Source organism: Anomaloglossus baeobatrachus, chromosome 3, assembly GCF_048569485.1.
Source record: "Anomaloglossus baeobatrachus isolate aAnoBae1 chromosome 3, aAnoBae1.hap1, whole genome shotgun sequence".
Taxonomy (NCBI): Eukaryota; Metazoa; Chordata; class Amphibia; order Anura; family Aromobatidae; genus Anomaloglossus; species Anomaloglossus baeobatrachus.
The window spans coordinates 469,817,782-469,832,371 of NC_134355.1; the positions used below are offsets into that span (position 1 = coordinate 469,817,782).

General features: G+C 47.9%; 1 protein-coding gene across 4 annotated transcripts in view; it reads right to left on the reverse strand.

Moving 5' to 3' along the window:
• The window catches only part of SOX2 (SRY-box transcription factor 2), a 1,239,357-nt gene that overhangs the window by 997,078 nt on the left and 227,689 nt on the right, over nt 1-14,590 (reverse strand). The window lies entirely within an intron of this gene.

Below are 14,590 nucleotides of genomic sequence, written 5' to 3' on the forward strand. Positions count from 1 at the left end.
TAAAATGCTGTCTGCCAGCAGACATACCTAGGGAATTCTCAGAGTATAAGGATTTATTCGGCTCTCTACAATTCTATAATGTGACAGCCAAGACATGTAAAGGTGTTATGCCATGAGGTGGTTTCATACCAAAAGTCTTGAAAGGCAGGTAATCACTGTTTTATAGTTATTTTTACTGCGTGTAGGATGTAGAATGTATCAACGTTGATGGTGTTGCTTCATTCTATGCTACTTGCAACATAGTCTCTATTTATTTCCCTTGCAAAAGTAGGTCTCATTTATATTGCCAAGTACCAGATCATGATCTGCTCCTTCCCTTTCAAATTGGACAAAATGCTGTTTTTGTTGGCTGCTCTGCAGTTAATAGAGAATTACTATACAAACATGTCGATATGGAGATATGGACTTAGCAAGTGTATCCACCAGCACTAAACTCATTGGATGAAGGTAGCTTTTGCATTACACTTTGAATACCTGTCACGTGAGGTACGGGGAAGTACCATATGCATGACGAAACTGAAAGGACACTGTGTGTCTAGGGAGAGGGAAGATGGTGACCCCTGACCGAACCTTCTGCTAGTCCCTAGGGTCCCTCACCACCCTTTATATGTTCCTCAGCTATGTGCCAAGCAGTATACCTTACCCTAGGCATCCCTATTGCTAGGCCCTAAATAGGGAATGGATGAGATGAGCTCTTCGTCAACCCCACTAAACAACTATAGAAAACACAAGGGGGACTCGCTGGGAAAAGCATGAACTAATGAACTACTTATCATTAGATGACTCAGATAGGAGTTTAGCAGGGCTTTCAGCAATAATACCCCAGAGGAGTACAAATCACCTGCTTGCAACCAAGGCTTGAAGGAACTGAAAATATCACCAGCACAGTCCAAAGGAAGGAAGGGGTATTTAAACATCAAGAGAATATTGACAATCAACAGTTGGGTGGAAATCAAACTCCTGCTGGGTCCAAAAGGGAGAGAGATGAATCCAGCAGGAAAGCTATCCAAACCAATGAATACTGACAGCAGTAACAATGGAAAATCAGGGAGTTTTCTGCGCAGCCAGATGCTGTGATCTTGTATGGCCAGAAACCAGATGGCTGTCTGTCACACGTGACACACCCGTGACAATACCAAGTGGCACCATACTATATAAGTAAAGTCTACTCACTTTGACACTACACTAGATCATATTTTAATAGTTTGTAACTATCAACTATTGATACATTTCTTATGATCTATAAAATATAGGGTTTTTGAAATAGCAGTCTTGCAATAGCCTCGAACCCAAAATCATTCATCTCATAAACCATCTATTATCTTCCAGCTTCACCACATCCATAAAAATCATGACTGGATAAATCTAGTGGAGAAGACTACCTATATTTGAAGTCAATTCAACACACTTGCTAAAAGTAAACAATAGTGATGAGCGAGTACTAAAAAGCTCGGGTGCTCGAAGCTCGGGCCGAGCCTCCCAAGATACTCGTGTACTCGGCCCGAGCAACGAGCCCAATGTTATCCTATGGGAGACCCGAGTATTTTTGTGAAATGACCCCCCGGCAGCATGGAGAAACCCTAAAAATGTCACAAAAGTCTCAGAAGAGTGCTCAAATGACATGGCAACAGCATGGGGAAGACCCCTTGAAGCATTTATCACTGAAAAGTCACAGCTGTGAACAATTTTGTCCGCGTTTTACGCCATTTTTACGGACTCACCAGAAAAGCTTCCAAAATGACCCCAAAATGATTTTTCATGGCGGAAATGTTAAGGGCACATACCCAATAGTGAGATAGAGCTGGTGTATGTTACTTTTTGAGATTAATACATGAAAGATTTTACGTGAAAACATTGTGTGGCACTCCGATGTCCCTGAGAAGAGATGTACATGAAGGCCTCTTGAGTCTAATGTGCCCATTTTGAGGAAGTGAGTCTTTGTAGTATTTTCCTTTGCCAGGGCAGTCCAAAATTGTGAGGTTCACAAATGCCCCTGCATACAGACGTGCATGATGGCCTGTAAACCTGAAGTGCCCATTGTAAGGAAGTGGGTCTATTGTAGTATAGCCCTTAGGCAGGGCAGCCAAAAATTGGGAGGCTCCACGTTGTCCCTGGGTAGAGACGTGCATGAGGGCCTCAAAACATTAAGTGTCCATTGTCAGGAAGTGGGTGTATTATAGTATAGCCCTTAGGCAGGGCACCCAAAAATTGGGAGGCTCCACATTGTCCCTGGATAGAGACGTGCATGAGGGCCTGTAAACCTGAAGTGCCCATTGGAAGGAAGTGGGTCTATTGTAGTATAGCCCTTAGGGGCACTTTGCACACTGCGACATCGCAGGTGCGATGTCGGTGGGGTCAAATTGAAAATGACGCACTTCCGGCATCGCATGCGACATCGCAGTGTGTAAAGGCTGGATGATACGATTAACGAGCGCAAAAGCGTCGTAATCGTATCATCGGTACAGCGTCGGCGTAATCCATAATTACGCTGACGCAATGGTCCGATGTTGTTCCTCGCTCCTGCGGCAGCACACATCGCTGTGTGTGAAGTCGCAGGAGCGAGGAACGTCTCCTACCGGCCTCACTGCGGCTTCCGTAGGATATGCGGAAGGAAGGAGGTGGGCAGGATGTTTACATCCTGCTTATCTCCGCCCCTCCGCTCTGATTGGCCGCCTGCCGTGTGACGTCGCAGTGACGCCGCACGACCCGCCCCCTTAACAAGGAGGCGGATCGCCGGCCACAGGGACGTCGCACGGCAGGTGAGTGTGTGTGTGAAGCTGGCGTAGCGATAACTTTCGCTACGCCAGCTATCACCACATATCGCTGCTGCGACGGGGGCGGGCACTATCGCACTCGGCATCGCAGCATCGGCCTGCGATGTCGTAGTGTGCAAAGCCCGCCTTAGGCAGGGCAGCCAAAAATTGGGAGGCTCCACGTTGTCCCTGGGTAGAGACGTGCATGAGGGCCTCAAAACATTAAGTGTCCATTGTCAGGAAGTGGGTGTATTATAGTATAGCCCTTAGGCAGGGCAGCCAAAAATTGGGAGGCTCCACGTTGTCCCTGGGTAGAGACGTGCATGAGGGCCTGTAAACCTGAAGTGCCCATTGGAAGGAAGTGGGTCTATTGTAGTATAGCCCTTAGGCAGGGCAGCCAAAAATTGGGAGGCTCCACGTTGTCCCTGGGTAGAGACGTGCATGAGGGCCTCAAAACATTAAGTGTCCATTGTCAGGAAGGGGGTGTATTATAGTATAGCCCTTAGGCAGGGCAGCCAAAAATTGGGAGGCTCCACATTGTCCCTGGATAGAGACGTGCATGAGGGCCTGTAAACCTGAAGTGCCCATTGGAAGGAAGTGGGTCTATTGTAGTATAGCCCTTAGGCAGGGCAGCCAAAAATTGGGAGGCTCCACGTTGTCCCTGGATAGAGACGTGCATGATGGCCTGTAAACCTGAAGTGCCCATTGGAAGGAAGTGGGTCTATTGTAGTATAGCCCTTAGGCAGGGCAGCCAAAAATTGGGAGGCTCCACGTTGTCCCTGGATAGAGACGTGCATGATGGCCTGTAAACCTGAAGTGCCCATTGGAAGGAAGTGGGTCTATTGTAGTATAGCCCTTAGGCAGGGCAGCCAAAAATTGGGAGGCTCCACGTTGTCCCTGGATAGAGACGTGCATGATGGCCTGTAAACCTGAAGTGCCCATTGGAAGGAAGTGGGTCTATTGTAGTATAGCCCTTAGGCAGGGCAGCCAAAAATTGGGAGGCTCCACGTTGTCCCTGGATAGAGACGTGCATGAGGGCCTGTAAACCTGAAGTGCCCATTGGAAGGAAGTGGGTCTATTGTAGTATAGCCCTTAGGCAGGGCAGCCAAAAATTGGGAGGCTCCACGTTGTCCCTGGATAGAGAACTGTTAGGTTCTTAGTGCCTCCGTGCTTGCATTTAAAAACCGCACGTGTGTGCCTGTTGGTGGCAGCTTTCCGCTGCATTTGTGTGAGTTTTGCAAAAACTTGGATATAACGCACAAGTCTAGTGAATACACATCAGCACAGCATTCCAAAATGCGCAAGGGCGTTGTCAACGAACAAGGAAGTGGACGTGATGGTGGTGCAGGCAGAGACCGAGGTTGTGTGCAAGCTCTAATTTCGCCACAACAAAGGGCCACATCTAGTCGCTCGCACGTCCTGTCCCAAATTCTTGGGGACCGCAGCAGTACACCGCTCTTGAACCAAGACCAGTGTCAACAGGTTGTTAGTTGGATAGCGGATAATGCTTCCAGTCAGATTGGCACCACCACAAACACTCTGTCTTCCACACGGTCAAGTGTCAGTAGCCGTGATACTGCACCGCACATTTCAGAACCTGATCCTCCTTCCTACCACCAGGCCGAGTACACGTCCACGGACATTACTGATCCCACACTTGGACACTCGGAAGAGCTGTTCGTTCACGTTTCCATTCACAAATTCTGGCCTCTCGCCAGCTCCTGTTGAAGTGGGCCATGACGAGATTGTATGTACAGATGCCCAAATATTTGAGCAGCCACGTTCTCACGAAGTTGGCAACGTGTCTCAACAAGGGGTGGACGATGATGAGACACAATTGTCAGGAAGTCAGGAGGAGGAGCAGGGTGCGGAAGAGGAAGACGACGTGGTGGATGATCCAGTAACTGACCCAACCTGGCAGGAGGATATGCAGAGCGAGGACAGCAGTGCACAGGGGGAGGGAGGCTTAGCATCCCAACAGGCAGTAAGAAGCAGAGTGGTGGCCCCAGGCAGACGTCAGGCAACTGTTCCCCGGAACAACACGACACAAGGTGCCTGTACAAATGTTAGGTCTTCCCGAGTCTGGCTGTAATACTATTGTATGTATTGAGGATTTCGATTGCGTTAGGGCAATGACAACCAGAGACGAGTTCTTGGTGCAAGACGTTTATAATATGCAACCAGCAAATATGTACATAAACGGAACAAAAACACAGTAGAACATAAATACAGGAAATACCTTCCAGGGACGGAGCGAAAGGGAATTCCCGGGACCGCGCACCGGACTCCCCCAGGGAGACCACCAAGAGCGAACCCCTATACAGGGACTGTCTGGAAATCACCCCAGAAGCCCTAAATGCGCAGCAGCCGGGACACAAAAGGGCAATAGGTAAGTCCAAAAATGTCCGTACGTGATGTGAGTCCAGAGTGGTATTAAACGGAAGGAACCGGGCAGAAGTGCCGACCAAAGACGGCAAACGGAGTCCGGGCACAGCTAGATGATACCAGATGAAGTCCAGAGTCGGTGTCGGTTGTTTTCCAAGAGGATCCGAATAACAATCAGGAACCAAAAGCAGCAGGGCAGGAGCACACAGGAAGCAGTATACTCAGGCACTGGACTAAGCTTTAGGGGCGGCTTTTAAACAGATGGACAGGAAGTAGGGCAACAGAACAGAAAACTCCATGTTAACAAAGGGCAAGCTCTTTCAAAAGAAAACTGGAAAACCCGGAACTCTGACACTGGCAGTTTTTTAAGTTGGCTCCAGATGATTCTAAAAAGGCCATTTGCAACACCTGCCATGCCAGCATCAGCAGGGGTACCAAAACTAGCAGCCTGACCACCACCAGCATGATCAGGCACATGTCAGCCAAGCACCCGACTTTGTGGGAAGTACAACAGAGTCGAGGAGCAGTGCTTGCTGATGTCACTGCTACGTCTTCGCTGGTTGTGCATGCGAGCCAATCCCCTGTCCATGCTGCCTGCGAACAAGCCTCCTCCACTCCTGCACCTGCAGTTGCCTACGCAGAAAGAACACCATCATCAAGCACGTCCTTGTCCCAGCGCAGCGTTCAGTTATCCATTCAGCAAACCTTTGAACGCAGGCGCAAATACACTGCCAACACCCCACATGCCACAGTTCTAAATGCTAACATTTCGCGACTGCTTGCGCTGGAAATGTTGCCTTTTAGGCTGGTTGAGACAGAAGCATTCCGCGACATGATGGTGGCAGCTGTCCCACGTTACTCGGTCCACAGCCGCCACTATTTCTCCCGGTGTGCCGTCCCCGCATTGCATAACCACGTGTCACAAAACATCACACGTGCCCTGAACAACGCTGTTTCAGCCAAAGTCCACCTAACCACAGACACGTGGACAAGTGCATGTGGGCAAGGCCGCTACATCTCGTTGACGTCACACTGGGTTAATATTGTGCAAGCTGGGACCCAGTCTGAGCGAGGGACGGAACACGTCCTTCACACACCAAGTTTTGCAGGCCCTACCTCAGTCAGGGTTTCACACACACTCTACAGCTCCGGAATGTCATGCTCCTCAGCCTCCTCCTCCTCCTGCGCATCCTGATCCACTTTACCCTCCACACCAGTCCCAAGCTGGAAGTGTCGCGGGCGGAGGAGGGGACGGTGCGCTCTCCCACTGCTCGGGTCCGGCTGACACTGCTCTATGGCTGCTGCTGCTCGTTGGCTCGAGCGATGGCCGGATCCCGGGGACTCGAGCGGCGCTACTCGCCCGTGAGTGAAAAGGGGTGGTTTGGGTTTTGGGGATATTGTCCGTGACGCCACCCACGGTTGTGGTGATTGTGTGGACACCACCGCTGCTCTGGACGGGGATCCCGGGAGCCTGTGACAGGGAGCAGCTTTGTTGTTATTTCTCCCCTCCGTGGGTAGGGGGTTTGGTTGTCCCGGGGCCTGGTGATGGGGTAGAGATAGATGACAGGCGGGTTGCGGGGCCTGATGAGGTGCAGGGTCGCAGGGGCAGCGCTGTGCCGCACGGCACGGAGGTACTCACTCAGCCCAATGATGATGACACAGTTCACGGTAAAACAAGTGGCTGGATGGACGGGTCTCTCGGACGGCTGCGGTTGTTCCTCCCTGCAGGTTAGTGATGACTGTCTCTCCCTGCACTTAAGTTAAGTGTTGGTAGTGATGGTTTCCCAACGGTAACCCGCTCCCCGACCTGGATATGGGCCGGAGGAGCCCCTTTTGCCCACAGGCGCTGGCCCTGGGAGACGGTTGCCCTTAGCGGTGGCGGTGTCTCCCCTTCACGGTTGTACGGTTGCCTTCTATCTGGACTTGGCTGTTTGGAAACCCTGAGGTTCCCTTCACTAACGGATTTGGCAAATTCACGGCGACACCAAGCCTTGCCGGGATCCGAAAGTCCTCTGCCAATGGTGCTGGCTTCTCTTTGTATACCGGTCCGGTACGGCTGGGTCACCACCCGTCCACGGTCCTTACGGCAGACTCCAATCGGCCTCCACTGCAGACGGTCACCACATCCTGCCAACCTTGCTGTCCTGTCCGGGCCACACACCCGGACCAACTTCAGGCTCTTTGCTGTCACTTTTCTCCTCTCTACTACTTTCCTCCTTCCACTTCCTTAGCTTAACTCTCACTGCCTGTGTTTTCCCTCCTCCTCGGTGGGTGGAGACCAACCGCCTGGCTCCACACCCTGGTGTGGACAACAGCCCCTGGGGAAGGCAACAAGGATTTTGTGTTTTGACTATGATATGCCTGCAGGGAGTGTGGGGTGTTTAAGTGTTGTGCTCTGTGGCCCCTGGCTTGTCCAGGGCGACACAGAAGCACTGCAGCACTGCCTCGGTGAAGCGGCAACAGGCAGTGCTGAAGCTAATCTGCATAGGTGACAAACCCCACAATGCAGAAGAGGTGTGGACAGCTCTGAAACAGCAGGCAGATCACTGGCTCACAACTCTGAACCTAAAGCCAGGAAAGGTCGTGTGTGACAATGGCCGGAACCTGGTGGCGGCTTTGAGGCGAGGCCAGCTGACACATGTTCCATGCGTGGCCCATGTGCTCAACCTCGTGGTTCAGCGGTTTCTAAAGTCATACTCAGAGCTGTCTGATCTGCTGGTAAAAGTTCGCCGCCTGTCTGCACATTTTCGAAAGTCACCTACTGCTTCAGCCGGCCTTGCCGGCTTAAGACGCCGTTTGCATCTTCCGGCACACAGACTGGTGTGTGATGTCCCCACGCGTTAGAATTCAACTCTGCACAAGTTGGTCAGGATATGTGAGCAGAAGAGGGCAGTTGTTGAGTACCTGCATCACCTAAGCCGTCGGGAAATGGGTCAAACTCCACACATAACACCTGAGGAGTGGAGATGGATGTCCGACCTATGCACCATCCGCCAAAACTTTGAGGACTCCACCAAGATGGTGAGCGGCGATGACGACATTATTAGCGTCACCATACCGCTTCTCTGCCTTCTAAAATGGTCTCTGCTCAAAAAACAACCATGATGCATTGCAGGCGGAGCGCGATGAGTTTGAGCAAGAAACAGTAGTGGGTGTGGGTGATGATAACACACAGCCCAGCCTCGTCTCATCACAACGTGCAGTGGAGGACTATGACGAGGAGGAGGATGAAGACATGGAGCAACTCTCTGGCCAAATTGAGGATATGACATGCAGTCATATCCTCGGTTCAGCGTGGCTGGCCAGAGGACAGGGTAGATGATGAGGAGGAGGAGGACAGCATGTTCAGTCATCGTGTTGGTCAGGATACTGAAGTGATGGCTGTTAAGAGTCTGGCACACATGGCTGACTTTATGGTAAGCTGCCTGTCTCGTGACCCTCGCGTTAAGAACATCTTGGCCGACAATCATTACTGGTTGGTAACACTCTTAGACCCACGCTAAAAGGAGAACTTTATGTCTCTTATTCCCGAGGCGGAGAGGTCAGGCAAAATGCAGCAGTTCCAGAAGGCCATAGTCACGGAAGTAGGCAAAGCATTCCCCTCACAAAACGCTAGCGGCATAGGTCAGGAATCACTGGACAACCAAGGCGTACAGCCGAGAGGGGCACAAGTCCAATCCGCCAGAGGTAGGGGAACAGTCTTTAAGATGTGGGACAGTTTTCTCAGCCCCTCACATACCACAGCCCCTGAGGTGAGGGGTAGTGACACAAGAAATCCTAAGTTTGGCCAGATGCTCAAGGAGTACCTTGCAGATCAAACAACTGTACTCCGACATTCCTCTGTGCCTTACAATTAATGTGTATCCAAGCTGGACACGTGGCATGAATTGGCTCTCTACGCCTTGGAAGTCCTGGCCTGCCCTGCCGCTAGCGTTTTGTCAGAGCGTGTTTTTAGTGCCGCAGGTGGAATCATTACAGATAAACGCACCCGCCTGTCAACTGTAAATGCTGACAGGCTGACTCTGATCAAGATGAACAAGGGTTGGATTTGGCCAGACTTCACCACACACACCAACAGCAAATTACAGCGGAATTTAAAGTTTGTAACGGGAATTTGCCATGTACCTCCACTCACCCATGGTAACACACTTCTGGACTTTGGCTAATCGCTGGACTGCTCCTCCTTCTCCTCATGCGCCATCATGGTGACCGTTACAATAGTTAAGCCGTTGTTTCAGGTATACCCCCAGTGGTAAATTTTTTCGCCCATTCTTTCTGAATGGGCATTACAACGACAGGAGACCCGCTCCTTTGCAATGGGAACAATGTTTTGAGGCCCTCATGCACATCTCTATCCAGGGACAATGTGGAGCCTCCCAATTTTTGGCTGCCCTGCCTAAGGGCTATACTACAATAGACCCACTTCCTTACAATGGGCACTTCATGTTTACAGGCCATCATGCACGTCTCTATCCAGGGACAATATGGAGCCTGACGCTGCCACCGACTGCCACACACATGCTGTTTTTAAATGCAAGCACGGACGCAATAAGAACCTAACTGGTTTTTAGGAGCGACAATTACTGAGAAGTCTGACACTATCAGACACTGCTGACTGACGTGTATTATACACTAGACTTGTGCGTTATATAATAGTTTGTGCAAAACGCGCACCTGTACGCTGCCACCGACAGACACACACGTGCTGTTTTTAAATGCAAGCACGGACGCAATAAGAACCTAACTGGTTTTTAGGAGCGACAATTACTGAGAAGTCTGACACTATCAGACACTGCTGACTGACGTGTATTATACACTAGACTTGTGCGTTATATAATTGTTTGTGCAAAACGCGCACCTGTACGCTGCCACCGACAGACACACACGTGCTGTTTTTAAATGCAAGCACGGACGCAATAAGAACCTAACTGGTTTTTAGGAGCGACAATTACTGAGAAGTCTGACACTATCAGACACTGCTGACTGACGTGCATTATACACTAGACTTGTGCGTTATATAATTGTTTGTGCAAAACGCGCACCTGTACGCTGCCACCGACAGACACACACGTGCTGTTTTTAAATGCAAGCACGGACGCAATAAGAACCTAACTGGTTTTTAGGAGCGACAATTACTGAGAAGTCTGACACTATCTGGACTGTTTTACACTGTGTACACCAGCCCCAGATATGATGAAGGCTGGTATACGGTCACCACTAGGAATGGCTATATACCCTGCCTGCCTGCCTGCCTGTATACTGCTACAATAGTCCTGACAAGGACTCTTCTGGTCACTAGCCTGTATTCCGACCTGGCTATACCCTGCCTGTATATAGCAACAATAGTCCTGAGAAGGACTCTGCTACTGTACTCCGACCTGGCTATACCCTGCCTGCCTGTATACAACTAGAATAGTCCTGAGAAGGACTTTTGGTCACACTGTTTGCAGCACTGCAACTGAAAAAGCTATAAAGGGCCGCAAAGCTTTCCCTGAATCAGCGACACTCTCCCTGCACTCACTGTCTGGATAGCTGTGAGCAGAGCACAGCGCGCCGGCCGGTATAAAGGCTCGGTCACGCTGTGCAGGCCGGCCAATCACTGCAATTCCACAACTAACAGGGCTGTGGCATTGCAGTGGTCTGCCAGCCAATCCCTGCATGAGGGCTGGCTCTCAAAAGAGCGCCAACATGCAGAAATGAAGACCACGAGTACAGCACGAGTATCGCGAGATTACTCGGTCCCCGCCGAGCAGCCCGAGTACAGCGATACTCGTGCGAGTACCGAGTAGTTACAAGCATGCTCGCTCATCACTAGTAAACAATATTAGACTCAATTTAAGGGGAACCTAATTTGCTTTGACTAATGCAAGAAAATTGGATTCACCTGAACCCAAATGTTTGCAATTCCATTCATCCAAATCAAGCAAAATGTTAATCTATTGGTGGACACTTTGATACTTTTAAGGCCCAGGCACTGTAGTTCCCCACCATGCATGAGCTCCACTGGTTTTCTTCCTCCTTCTGGCTCCTATTCTCCTTTTTCAGTTCCTCTAAAACTGACTAGGCCTAAAGTGACATCATGACCTCACGGGCCTAAGCACATTGTTATATAGTATGATGTCTAGTATGTGCTGAATACGCCAAAGAGTGAAGAAGACTGAAGATAGAAGAGAAGACTTGAGACCAAGGGAGGAAAGTGAGGGATGAGGTGAATATTATATATATATATTTTTTTAACTTCTTAATTTATTACTTTGAGAGAAATATCAGAGCATGATAAACCAGCTAGTCAAATTTTGACAAATTCGCTCATTTCAAATTATAACTAGTCTATCTCATTGAACATGCAGTCCCATTCTTGGTAGCATATCATAGAGCAAGAGAAACTGGACAGATTAATAGATAAGTTTGCTGAAAACAATTCAGTATAATATTTCTTTCATTGAATTCTTTGCTCTTTCTGGGCTTAGGAGACAAGTAGGTGGTTCAGCGGTTGTCTGCCTTCCCTCTACAAGTATTGTGTAAATGTTGTTCCTCTATAACCCACAGACAAAAATAGTTTATATGTGAGTCAGCTCATCTTTTATGATTTTGTCATATAGTCTTGGCCAAAGTTTTGGCACCCTTGAAATTGTTCCAGAAAATAAGCATTTCTCCCATAAAATTATTGGAATTACACGTTTTGTTATACCCGTTTATTTCATTTGTGTGTATTAGAACAACACAAACCAATCTGAGAAAAAAATAGAAATTGGGCATAATTTCACACAAAACTCCAAACACAGTACATACAAAATTGATAGCGCACTCAACTTAATATTTGATTGCACACCTTTTAGAATAAATACTAGCAATCAATCACATCCTATAACCAACCAGCTACTACACTTCTCAACTGGAATTTTGGACTTCTGTTTTTTTGCAAACCTATCCAGGTCTCTCATATTTGAAGGGTGCTTTCTTCCAACAGCAATTTTAAGATCTTTTCACTAGTGTTCGAAGGGATTTAGACTAAAGGGGGCTTTACACACTGCGATATCGCTAACGATTTATCATCGGGGTCACGGTGTTTGTGACGCACATCCGTCGTCGTTAGCGACATTGCAGCATGTGACACGTACAAGCGACCTTCTATGATCGCAAAAGTGGTAATAATTGCTGGTATTAAAGATGTCGTCCAAAAACCAAATATCATTGTCTGGTGAGTAGCGATGTTGTTTGTCGTTCCTGCGGCACCACACATCGCTATTTGTGACACCGCAGGAGCAACGAACATCTCCTTACCTGCGTCCACCGGAAAAGAAGGAAGGAAGGAGGTGGGCGGGATGTTACATCCCGCTCATCTCCGCCCCTCCGCTTCTATTGGCAGGCCGTTTAGTGACGCCACAGTGACGTCGCTATGACGCCGAAAGCACCTCCCCCTTGAGGGAGGGATTGTTCGGTGGACGCAGCGATGTTGCTGACAAGGTATGTGCATGTGATGGTGCTGTAGCGATAACGTTCGCTACGGCAGCGATCGACACATATCGCACATACGACGAGGGCGGGTGTTATCGCTCGCGACATTGCTAGCAATAGCTAGCGATGTCGCAGCGTGTAAAGCACCCTTTAGACTCATTGCTGGTCACTTCAGAACTCTCCAACACTTTGTTTTCATCCATTTCTGGTTGCTACTTGAATTATGTTTAAGGTAATTGTCCTGTTAGACCCATGACCTAGAACCCAGCTTTCTGATAATGGGCACTATATTGCAACCCAAAATCGTTTGGAAATCTTCAGATTTCATGATGCCTTGCGCATAGTCAATGCACCCTGTGCCAGAGGCAGCAAATCAACTTCAATACATTTTTAAACCTTCACTATATTAGCCTGTAGGTATTGGGTTCTTTTCTTTGGGGGCCTTATTCTGTTTTTGGTAAACAGAATGATGTGCTTTACCAAAAATCTCTATCTTGGTATCATCTGTTCACCAGACACTTTCCCAGAAGGATTTTAGTTTACTTACGTATATTTTGGCAATTGCAGTCTAGCTTGTTTACGTCTCTGTGTAAGCAGTGGGATCCTCCTGGGTCTCTTGCTGTAGTATTTTGTTTCATTGAAATGTCGACGGATAGTTCACTCTGACACTGATGCACCCTGAGTCTGCAGGACAACTTGAATTTCTTTGGAACTTGATTGGTGCTACTTATCCATTATCTGGACTATCCTGCATTGCCACTTTTCATCATTCAATTTTTCTCTGCCGTGTAGATAAAGGGAGATCTGCAGTGTTCTGGATTGTAAATTTCTTGATTATGTTGCGCACCATAAACAAAGGAACATCAATATCTTTGAAATTGTTGAAATTTTTCAAAATGTTCTTTTCCATGTCCTCAGACAGTTCTCGTCTCCTCTTACCTGTTCTCTATGCTTAGTGTGGCACACAGACACAATACAAAGAGTGAGTCAACTCCTACCCTTTTCTCTCCCCTGTTTGTGAGTGGCAGTAGCATTACCCCTCAACCCGTGCAGCCCTCACAGGGGAAGACAAGGTCTCCCATAATTTTTGGCTGGATTGTCTTGAGGTGCAAGAGTAGAAGTAGAAGGAAAATTAAGTGTCATTAAATGTAACAGAGAAGTGCACTGCAAAACCTGTTATTTCATAAAGCACAAGTTAACTGCAAAAAAAGGTATTTGCATTAGCATATTCTGTAAGAACACTATTTCCCTAATAGTACTGGAAGAATGAAGAAGCAAAAACATTTTGTTTTACTTCTCCCAATAATAATAAAACAAGTAAGCATGGATATACACCATGTGCAGAATTATTAGGCAAGTTGTATTTTAGAGGATTTTTTTGTTATTGCTCAAAACTATGTTCTGAATCAACCCAAAAACTCATAAATATCAAAGCTTAATATTTTTGGAAGTTGGAGTGGTTTTTTTTTTAGATTTGGCTATCTTAGGAGGACATCTGTTTGTGCAGGTAACTATTACTGTGCAGAATTATTAGGCAACTTAATAAAAACCAAATATATTTCCATCTCACTTGTTTATTTTCACCAGGTAAACCAATATAACTGCACAAAATTTAGAAATAAACATTTCTGACATGCAAAAACAAAACCCCAAAAAATTAGTGACCAATATAGCCACCTTTCTTTATGATGACACTCAACAGCCTACCATCCATAGATTCTGTCAGTTGCTTGATCAGTTTGTGATCAACATTGCGTGCAGCAGCCACCACAGCCTCCCAGACACTGTTCCGAGAGGTGTACTGTTTTCCCTCCCTGTAGATCTTACATTTTATGAGGGACCACAGGTTCTCTATGGGGTTTAGATCAGGTGAACAAGGGGGCCATGTCATTGTTTTTTCATCTTTTAGACCTTTACTGGCCAGCCACGCTGTGGAGTGTTGGATGTATGTGATGGAGCATTGTCCTGCATGAAAATCATGTTTATCTTGAACG